This window comes from Trachypithecus francoisi, unplaced genomic scaffold, assembly GCF_009764315.1.
Source record: "Trachypithecus francoisi isolate TF-2019V2 unplaced genomic scaffold, Tfra_2.0 Lachesis_group12, whole genome shotgun sequence".
Classification (NCBI taxonomy): domain Eukaryota; kingdom Metazoa; phylum Chordata; class Mammalia; order Primates; family Cercopithecidae; genus Trachypithecus; species Trachypithecus francoisi.
Genome location: NW_022681457.1, coordinates 30,792,491 through 30,801,143, shown reverse-complemented (window position 1 = coordinate 30,801,143; position 8,653 = coordinate 30,792,491). Strand labels below are relative to the sequence as shown.

The window sequence follows — 8,653 nt, the reverse complement described above, 5'->3', positions numbered from 1 at the left end:
TCAAACACACAAAGCAGCATAAAAATGTAAAAAAAAAAAAAAAAAAAAAGATTTGGGCTGCACAATTGGCTAATCATTTCCTGCTATTAACAAAAACTCAGTATAAAAATAATAGTGCCAGTTTGGAAAGCACAACAAGAAAGATCAAAAATGGTGGTAATTGAAGCATCAAACCATTGAAGGTGAAAAACCAAAGGAAAATTACTTTGTGTCCTTAATTTCAATAACAATGTAACTTGATTTTTTTTATTCAAACTTGCATATACAATAATAGTTAAAGAATTCTTTTCCTCTGAAATGATGGCTATGATAACCATAGGCATTCTCAAAGGCATGGTAAGAATGACTTTCAAGTCTGTGATGTTCAGAATGAATTTATCCAGTTTTTTTGAAACAATAATAAAAAGTATTGAAGACTGTGGGGCATGTACCCTATGAGGAGGAAGAATTCAATCTAGTAGCATTTGATTTGAGTGTTATTTTCTATGACTATGTTTTGTTTTGTTATTTCTACATATGTTTCTTGTATTATAAATAACTTGTCTTTAGTAAAATTTAATTAGCTGGTATTTGTAAAGCTGTCTAAAGATGGGCTTTGTATAATTGCTAAGCACTTGTTTTATTACCAAGTTTCAATATTTTCTTTGTATGCTGGCTGCATATAAGTAACATTAATTTTTAAAACTGCAGTAGAAATCTCTCACTCTCCATAGCTGTGCAGAAAAAAATAAGGGTGCTGCAGAGATGTCTGAAGCAACACTTAAAAGGAGTTAATTTCCAGCTTACACAATTATGTTCAGAATTGAGATACTTATCCAGAGCATTTTAAGGCCGTGCAAAAATCATGCCCTAGTCACTGAGTCAGTGTCCTCAATATTAGCACACAGGTAAACTCAGATTTCAGAGAACAGCATTCAGGAAGAAATGCTGCACAGTGTTGAGAAGATACATAGTGTGATTGAGAGCTGACCTAGGATAATCTGGTCATAGATAAAAGTAGCCACCAGAAAAATCTAAGGGGGCTAGTGTTTGCTAAGCTCCATAACTTAGCTGTCAGGTTATAAATAAAACATGCCATATATTGTTCCTAAATTCTGCTCTTCACACAGACATGTATTAGATTACTATTTACTAGCAATGCTGGCACAGAATGGGTTCATACCATGTTGTCTACATTGGAAAAAATTCCAAATCTATGCCCTTTGGGTATTCCAACCACTTAAGTTCATTTTGAAGAAGATACAGAAAAATTCCTGAGACAAGGGCTCCATCTGGCATTATGCAATCCAGAAATCCTCCCCAAACTAATAAGTAGAAGTGGAACCAGTTAGGGTATCAAGATCACAGGTCCCATCCCAGAGGAGTCCACAGAACCAGCAAGCAAGTAGTCAAATTGCATGCCTTGAATATCTTCACTTTTATAAATAAGATCCCTTTTAAAAATAAATTATGATATTTAATAAGATTAATTTTATTAATAACATAAGGTTTTATTCAGTAAAGTATCAGTTATTGATTATGTATTAATAGCAGGAATGGCAGAAGCCTGGCCTTTTATCACATTGCTAGCAAACTACCCTTTGAACCTAAAGTCCTGATAGTATCACCTAATCACATCTAGAGCTAAAATGTAAAACACCGTCACACACCTACTATCACAATAACAGGAGTGAAGTATTTTAAAGCAAAATTGTAGGCATTATAGCGGCACGCTGGGAAGCATATAGGATTTTGAACAAAGGTCCCCTTAGCAAATAGTTGCTAAGGTATTTGATGTTTCAAAAGTTATTTAACTTTTGTAGTCTCCATAATATATTCATCCATAAAGAAACGAAAGCAGTAATACATATTGCACAAGATCGTAATGAGAATTAATTGAATTTTTTTAAAGTGCTTTATAAATGGTAAAGCCTTACTTTAGGTTTTATAAAGGTTAAATGATCCTTAAAGGCAGCTGGAAGTACAATTGCAGGCAGAGATGAGGGATTTTCTTAGTCCTATTTTATGCCAGGTATTTCGTTAGTTGCTTTATTGAGAAGATAAAAATACATAATCCTTATAATCTTTAATGTCAAAACAGAAAACCTCTAAGTTCCATATTCCTTAATTCAGTCCTATCTAATAAAAATTATGCTTATACCAGAGATCTTAATAAGGGATCTCATTAGCAAACGTTAATGAAAAATTGGTGGAATATTGTGGACTCAGATACATTGCAGGAAGCAAAATTCTGGACTGCTCACTGATAAAGACAAAATTTAAGAATGTTTAGAAGGCATTTGACCTAGAGTTATTATGAAAATACACTCTGTTTCTTGTTAGATTAAGATCTGTATCAGATTTATACCTGTTCTGTAGCTCCTCCTCATAAAATATCTTGGCTGTTTTTGAAGAATTTCCTTGAAGGCATGTAGACTTCAAAAGCTGAAAAATCTCCTCCTATGGAAACTAACTATTAATTATAAGGTTAAACATTGTACTTGTTTTTTCATGGAAAAAGTCTATTACAATTAACAATTGTTTTCTGCCCTCCCTGGGGGAGGATTATAATTTTATAATCTACTGATGACAGAATAGACCAATGAAATGAGAATTAAAATGACCACGTTCCAGCTCAAACAGAAGCTTTTTGAGCAAGTATGTAGTTTCCCTTTGTTATGAATTTGTCAATGTTTTATATATGAATATTTCACCAGTCTGAGGCCCAAAGAAAAGACAATATGGAGAAGAGCCATAAGCACCCTGTGATGTCCCCACGGCACCAGTGAGAAAAATCTTTGCTTTTGTAGAACACTGAGATTTTAGAATCATTTGTCACTGTGGCCTGTTCTGACCTGTCCTTCCCCATAATCTATAATTTCATTTGTATATAAAAGGTTTAAAATTCCATTGTCACTTTGTTAATCAGAAAGTATCATATTCTGTATCTGGCTTTCTTCCTTTAGGCCACATAGTGACTAAAACATTACACTGGAAAAGTAATATGATTATTTATTTTCTTCAACAGCAGCTCTACCTGGATCCAAATCAAATTAGAAGCTAGAAAAGTAGATTTCTTGTACCCTATATGAAAAAGGAGAAGAAATATCCCTGGCAGTAGGAAAGTACCAATACTTCCCAGGAAAATCCCAGGCATGCAGTAGTCACTCAATATGTATTTGTGAAATAAGTGGATAAAATGTGACACCAATGAATTCAAGTAGCAGTGACATGAAAATTTTTTTTTCCCCTACAATATTAGGCAGCTCTTGTAAAGTTATTGTGTAAGAAATAGCTCCCAAAGATTAATGATTTTTTAAAAAATAATGAATTTTCTTATTCATATGTCTGTGGATCAGAGTCTAACAGGGCTCTACTTCAAACTATAGGTCCAGTTTAGCTCTTCTCTGCATACTTCTCATTATGAAACAGAGACTATTCAGAGCATTCTCTCCTAATACCAAATAAGGGGAGCATAAGAGGGTAAACCAAATCACACAACTGTAGCTTCTGGCTGCAAACCAGTGCACATTCCATCGCCCAAAGCAAGGCACATCTCCCAGCTCAGTGTCAATGAAGAGACATATTCTCTATCTACTCTACCGCAAAGCACATGGCTAAGTGTCTGGATATAAAGTTCCATTATAAGGAAAGTATAAAGAGTTAGGACAAAAATACTATCTAACACATCTATCCCAAATGACATATTTTTTTCATCAAAATTTAAAAGCAACAATAAACAGCAGAACTCTCCCCTATGGTATTAGTTACATCTGTTGAGAATTCTATAATCTATCCAATTGAATGGTATCATGACAAGCTAAGCCAGAAACCTTGAGACTAGTCCATTAAGAATTGCCTAAATTCAATAGTTGTAATCGGTTGAAATTTTGAAATTGACTAATACATGACATAGGAGTTTCTGTCAGGAATAAATAATCTTCTTAAAATACTTAATTCAAAACTCAAGAAATATTTGGGAACCTTTAAAATATATTTTGAACAAGGCTTTGAAATCATACATATGTATTATAATTTACACATTAGTGAATGTGTATGACTTATGACTTAATGGTTAATTCTGTGTGTCAACTTGGCTAAGCCATGGAATACGGATATCCAATCAAATGCCAGTCTAGACATTCTTCTGGAGGTACTTTTTAGGTAAGACTATCACTTAAGACAATAGCTTTTGAGTAAAGCAGGTTACTTTCCATAATGTAAATGGACCTTATCCAATCTTTTGCAGGCCTCAAGAGAAAAAGACTGAGATCCTCAGAGGAAGAGGGAATTCTGCCTCCAGAGTGTCTTTGAACTCTAGCTGCAACATTACATCTTTCCTGGGTCTCAACCTGAGAGCCTGCCCTGCAGATTTTATACTTACCAGGCCCCAACAATCACATGAACCAATTCCTTAAAATGAGGAATTCCTAAAATAAGCCTTTCTCTTTGTATATTCACATATCTTATTCGTTCTATTCCTCTGGAGAGCCCTTAATAACCCAGTGGCCAACATTATTTATGAATGACAGAAAAATTATGAAATAGAAGTTAACTACAAATGCAACAAAGTTACAGAATGGTTAATGCCTATAAAAGATTTTTCATTTTAAACATAAAGAAGTACAATCATAAAAAGTAGATGAAAAATGCAGACATAGCATAATCATCAATTCTACTTTCTTCATAAAATTCTTTGAATTATAGAAAAGTATTTAAATAGATTAAATATAGAATATCAGTGGAATAAAATTATAGGATATCACTAATAGAACAGAAAATTTGAGGACCACCTGAAAAGTGAAATAAAAATATAATAGACTGTGACTGGAAACCAAATAATGTCACAAATATGAGGAAAATTGGAATCTAAGTTCAAACAGTTATAAATGATTCTCAAGACTCAGAGTCAGGTTGCTCAAAAAGCCAGAGAGGATCCCAGAGAAATCACTTAAAAACAACTATATACTTTTTAAAACTTAGCATTTCTTCTTTCTTCCTAGTGTGGGCATGGGACTCAGAAAGAAGAGCAGAGCAGAGCTTCAGTCAACTTCAGATTCTGACATGAGTTACAGTGAAGGTGGAGGGTGGGGATAGGGTTGGAAAGCAAAGAAAGGTGGCCCTGACAGAAAGAAAATAATCTAAAGTGCTTCAGAGCCAAGGCAAACCTTCTTATTCTGGCAATTGGTGGAAGTGTAGGGTAAGGTTCTCAGTATTTCCATGACTATTTTCCCCAACACACATTAAAGTGAAGCTTGCCTGTTGCTCTTCCCACGAAAATAGAAATACCACAGCCAGCCCAAGCAGTTAGAAGAGAGGAATGTTGGTGACAGACAGACTTACATATCTGGAAATAAAATGCCTTTCATTGCCTTTATTAATCTACCTAGTCCTTCATTCCTAAATCAGATTGGCAGACAAGTGCCACTAGACTTTTTAAAGAAAAGCAATAGGCTGGGTGTGGTGGCTCTCACCTGTAATCCCAGCATTTTGGGAGGCCGTGGTGGGTGGATTGCCTGAGGTCCAGAGTTCGAGATCAGTCTGGTCTACATGGCAAAACCTTGTCTCTACTAAAAATACAAAAATTAGCTGAGCGTCGTGGTGCATGCTAGTAGTCCCAGTTACTTGGGAGACTGAGGCAGGAGAATGGCTTGAATCCAGGAGGTGGAGGTTGCAGTGAGCTGAGATCACACTACTGCACTCCAGACTGGGTGACACAGCAAGACTCCATCTCAAACAAACAAACAAAAAGAATAAAAAGAAAAGCAATAAACTAAAATAGAATGATCAAGATAAACAAATAAGAAGAGTTGACTTTGGAAAAAAAAAATTTAAGGAAAAACAGAAATTTTCATAATAATTTAATTAACAGCTTCAGAGAAAAACTAAATATGATTAACAATTTTCATTGCAATTGCAATGATAAATATAAAGTGTCTGTACTATAGAATAAATTGCTAAAATAAAAAAGGCAACTAAAATTAGAAATAAAAATTAGAAGAAAGATTAAATAGAAAAAGGAAATGGCTAAATAACAAATTAATGATCTGAAAAATAAAATAAATCCTAGTAAGTCACAATTAATAAAGAGCAACATCACAACAAAATTTAAAGTGTAAATACATGAAGCTTCATAGAGAGCAATCCAAGATACCCATTTTCCATCTAAAGGGAGTTTCAAATGAAAGAATTCAGATAATCAAATAAAGGAAATAATAGAAAACCTTTCCACTGAGCTAAAAAGGACATCAAATATTATATTTAAATTGTCACTAGGTGCCAAATAACATGAATCTTAAAAAAAATAGACATATTCTGATTTACCTAAGAACTCAAGGAATAAAGAAAAAAAATCTAAAATCCACCCTTAAAATAATCAAATTACAAAAACTTTTAAAGAGATTTGTGTTAGATTTCTCAGGGGTGCCTATATTCTAGAATGAATGGAGTAATATCTTCAATCTTTTGGGGAAAAAAAAAACCTAGAAAATACTTTTGAAACAAGAATTCTGTACTGAGCCAACATTTTGGTCAAATAGATGAGCAAATTATTACATATTAAGACAAAACTGAAGAATTTCTGCAGCAAAGTGAAATATAATCAAGAAAAATAATATGTGAAATTTAAGAGAGGATGCAAAGTGAAAATCCCAATAAAAACAGGGAAGTTTTAATAAATTTTGATGTGCAATATCAATGATAATACATGAATCTAAAGTCCAAGATGATTATTACATAGAAAATTGTGCAGCGGCAGATGGAAGAGAAGTTCCCCATTAAGTAAAACTTTGCAAAGACTCTCAGATTGGATTTTGATCAGATAGAGAATACAAATATTAATTAACCCTAGACATTGTTGAAAAAAAGATTAAGCTTCAAAATCAAACATAATTATTAGAAACCTAGAAATATAACGTATAATTGTTAAAAGTTGACTCAACAACATTTCAAAAACCTGAATTAAATAATAACCATAGAAAAATATGAAATGATATCCTAGGATCTGCCTATACAAATATTAGGCTCAGAAATTTTACGAGCAATTTGTAGCAAACATTTAGGGTCAGATAAGGTTTCTTTTATAATATTTAAATCCCTGCCCCCAATTTCTTTGTGGTATTTAATTAACAACTTTTATGACAGTAAGAAATGAAACTATAAAGACCTAAGAGTAAATTAATGTGGAGTAAAGGGATTTCCAAGAGATTAAATGGTAGAATTCTAGAAATTGAGATCAGTGCAATATGGACATAAGGGAAAGGTAGAAGTTACAAATGATTCCCAGTAAGAATGATAATTGTTGGATGCCATTTACTTAGAAAACACAGGAAAGGAGTGTTTTGGGTAGATAGAGGAGAGATGTTAAATTCTAGTTAAATATGATAAATACTAGAATCAAGGAGTATGACATTTGAAGGCTCTGATCATTAACATCAAATCTCATATTACCAAGGCTATTGCTAAGTTACTCCATTTGTAATGCACAGCCCTCCTGAGTAAGAAGTCAGTTAATGTGGCAGCAATAACTTTCATGTTTATTTTCACTCCTGTGCCTAGCACAGAAGGAGCTATGGTTCAACAGAGACACACTGATGTGTTACTGACTAACCTTAGGTTTTACAACTCACTGTCAGAGTCTAATACTTGAATATTTTGTATGTACACAGCCTAATTGGTCATGTCTGTTCTTAGAAAAGTATTTACTTTTGCACACATACATTTTTACAGATACATGCTACAAATAAATATATTCCAATATTCCACAACTGTTATAACTGAAAAAGAGACAAAATGCCAATATGTCTCAACATCATTAACTTTTCAGAGTATATAAAAGATTGGAAAGTTTCTCAAGTAATATCACAAAACAAGCATAAGCATTAAAAACAAAAATGGACAGCAGAAATAATGTATTCTGCTCAAGAAGGGCTTCTTTCCAAGGAATACAAAGAGAGTTCTAAATTTAAAAAATTATATATATATACATAATATATATAAATTATATATATCACTGCATTCATGAATTTTTAAAACTAATAGATGAAAAAAATTGATGTAATTAAAAAATATATACTAGCAAATAGCAGCAGAAGAAAATTTTTTTTATTTGATAATATCTGTATATCAGAATCTCCCAGCAAAACTTAAGGGCAAATAGTTTTTAAAATTACATTGAACTCAGGAACAAATTATAGATATTAACTGTCTTAGTTCAGGCTACTATAACAAGAAAACAAGAGACTGGGTGGTTTAAACAAGAAATATTCTTTTCTCACAATTCTGGAGGATTGGATATGCATGATCAGATTTTTGTGAGGGCCCACTTCCTGGTTTCCTCAAATGGTAGAGAAAAAGAGAAAAAAAGAAGCTCTCCTGTGTCTCTTCTTATAAGGACACTAATCTCATTCCCGAGAGCTTCAATCTCATGACCTAATTACCCCCCAAACCCCCACTTCCAAATATCATTTCATGAGGAATCAGGCTTCAACTTACAAATTTTGGGGGGAACACAAACATTTAGTTTTCTAGTACCAATTATCACTGTCATTTATTATCTTTCTGGATATCCCAGACAATGAAGTAAATCAGAAAAAATAAATAAAAAGCACATATATTTGAGAAGACTAAATAAAGTATAAGGATTTACAAATGATATGTGTCTCTAAAAAAAGAG

The 8,653-nt window shown here is 33.0% G+C and overlaps 1 long non-coding RNA gene across 1 annotated transcript in view; it reads right to left on the bottom strand.

The window, feature by feature from the left end:
• Positions 1-214: 214 nt before the first annotated feature.
• LOC117093821 overlaps positions 215-8,653 on the bottom strand; it is an 89,050-nt gene continuing 80,611 nt past the window's right edge. The window contains exons 3-4 of the long non-coding RNA XR_004441257.1: positions 2,348-2,439; positions 215-432 (exon numbers count right to left, since the gene is read on the bottom strand). This is a non-coding gene — a long non-coding RNA (uncharacterized LOC117093821). The remainder of the gene's footprint in view (positions 433-2,347; positions 2,440-8,653) is intronic.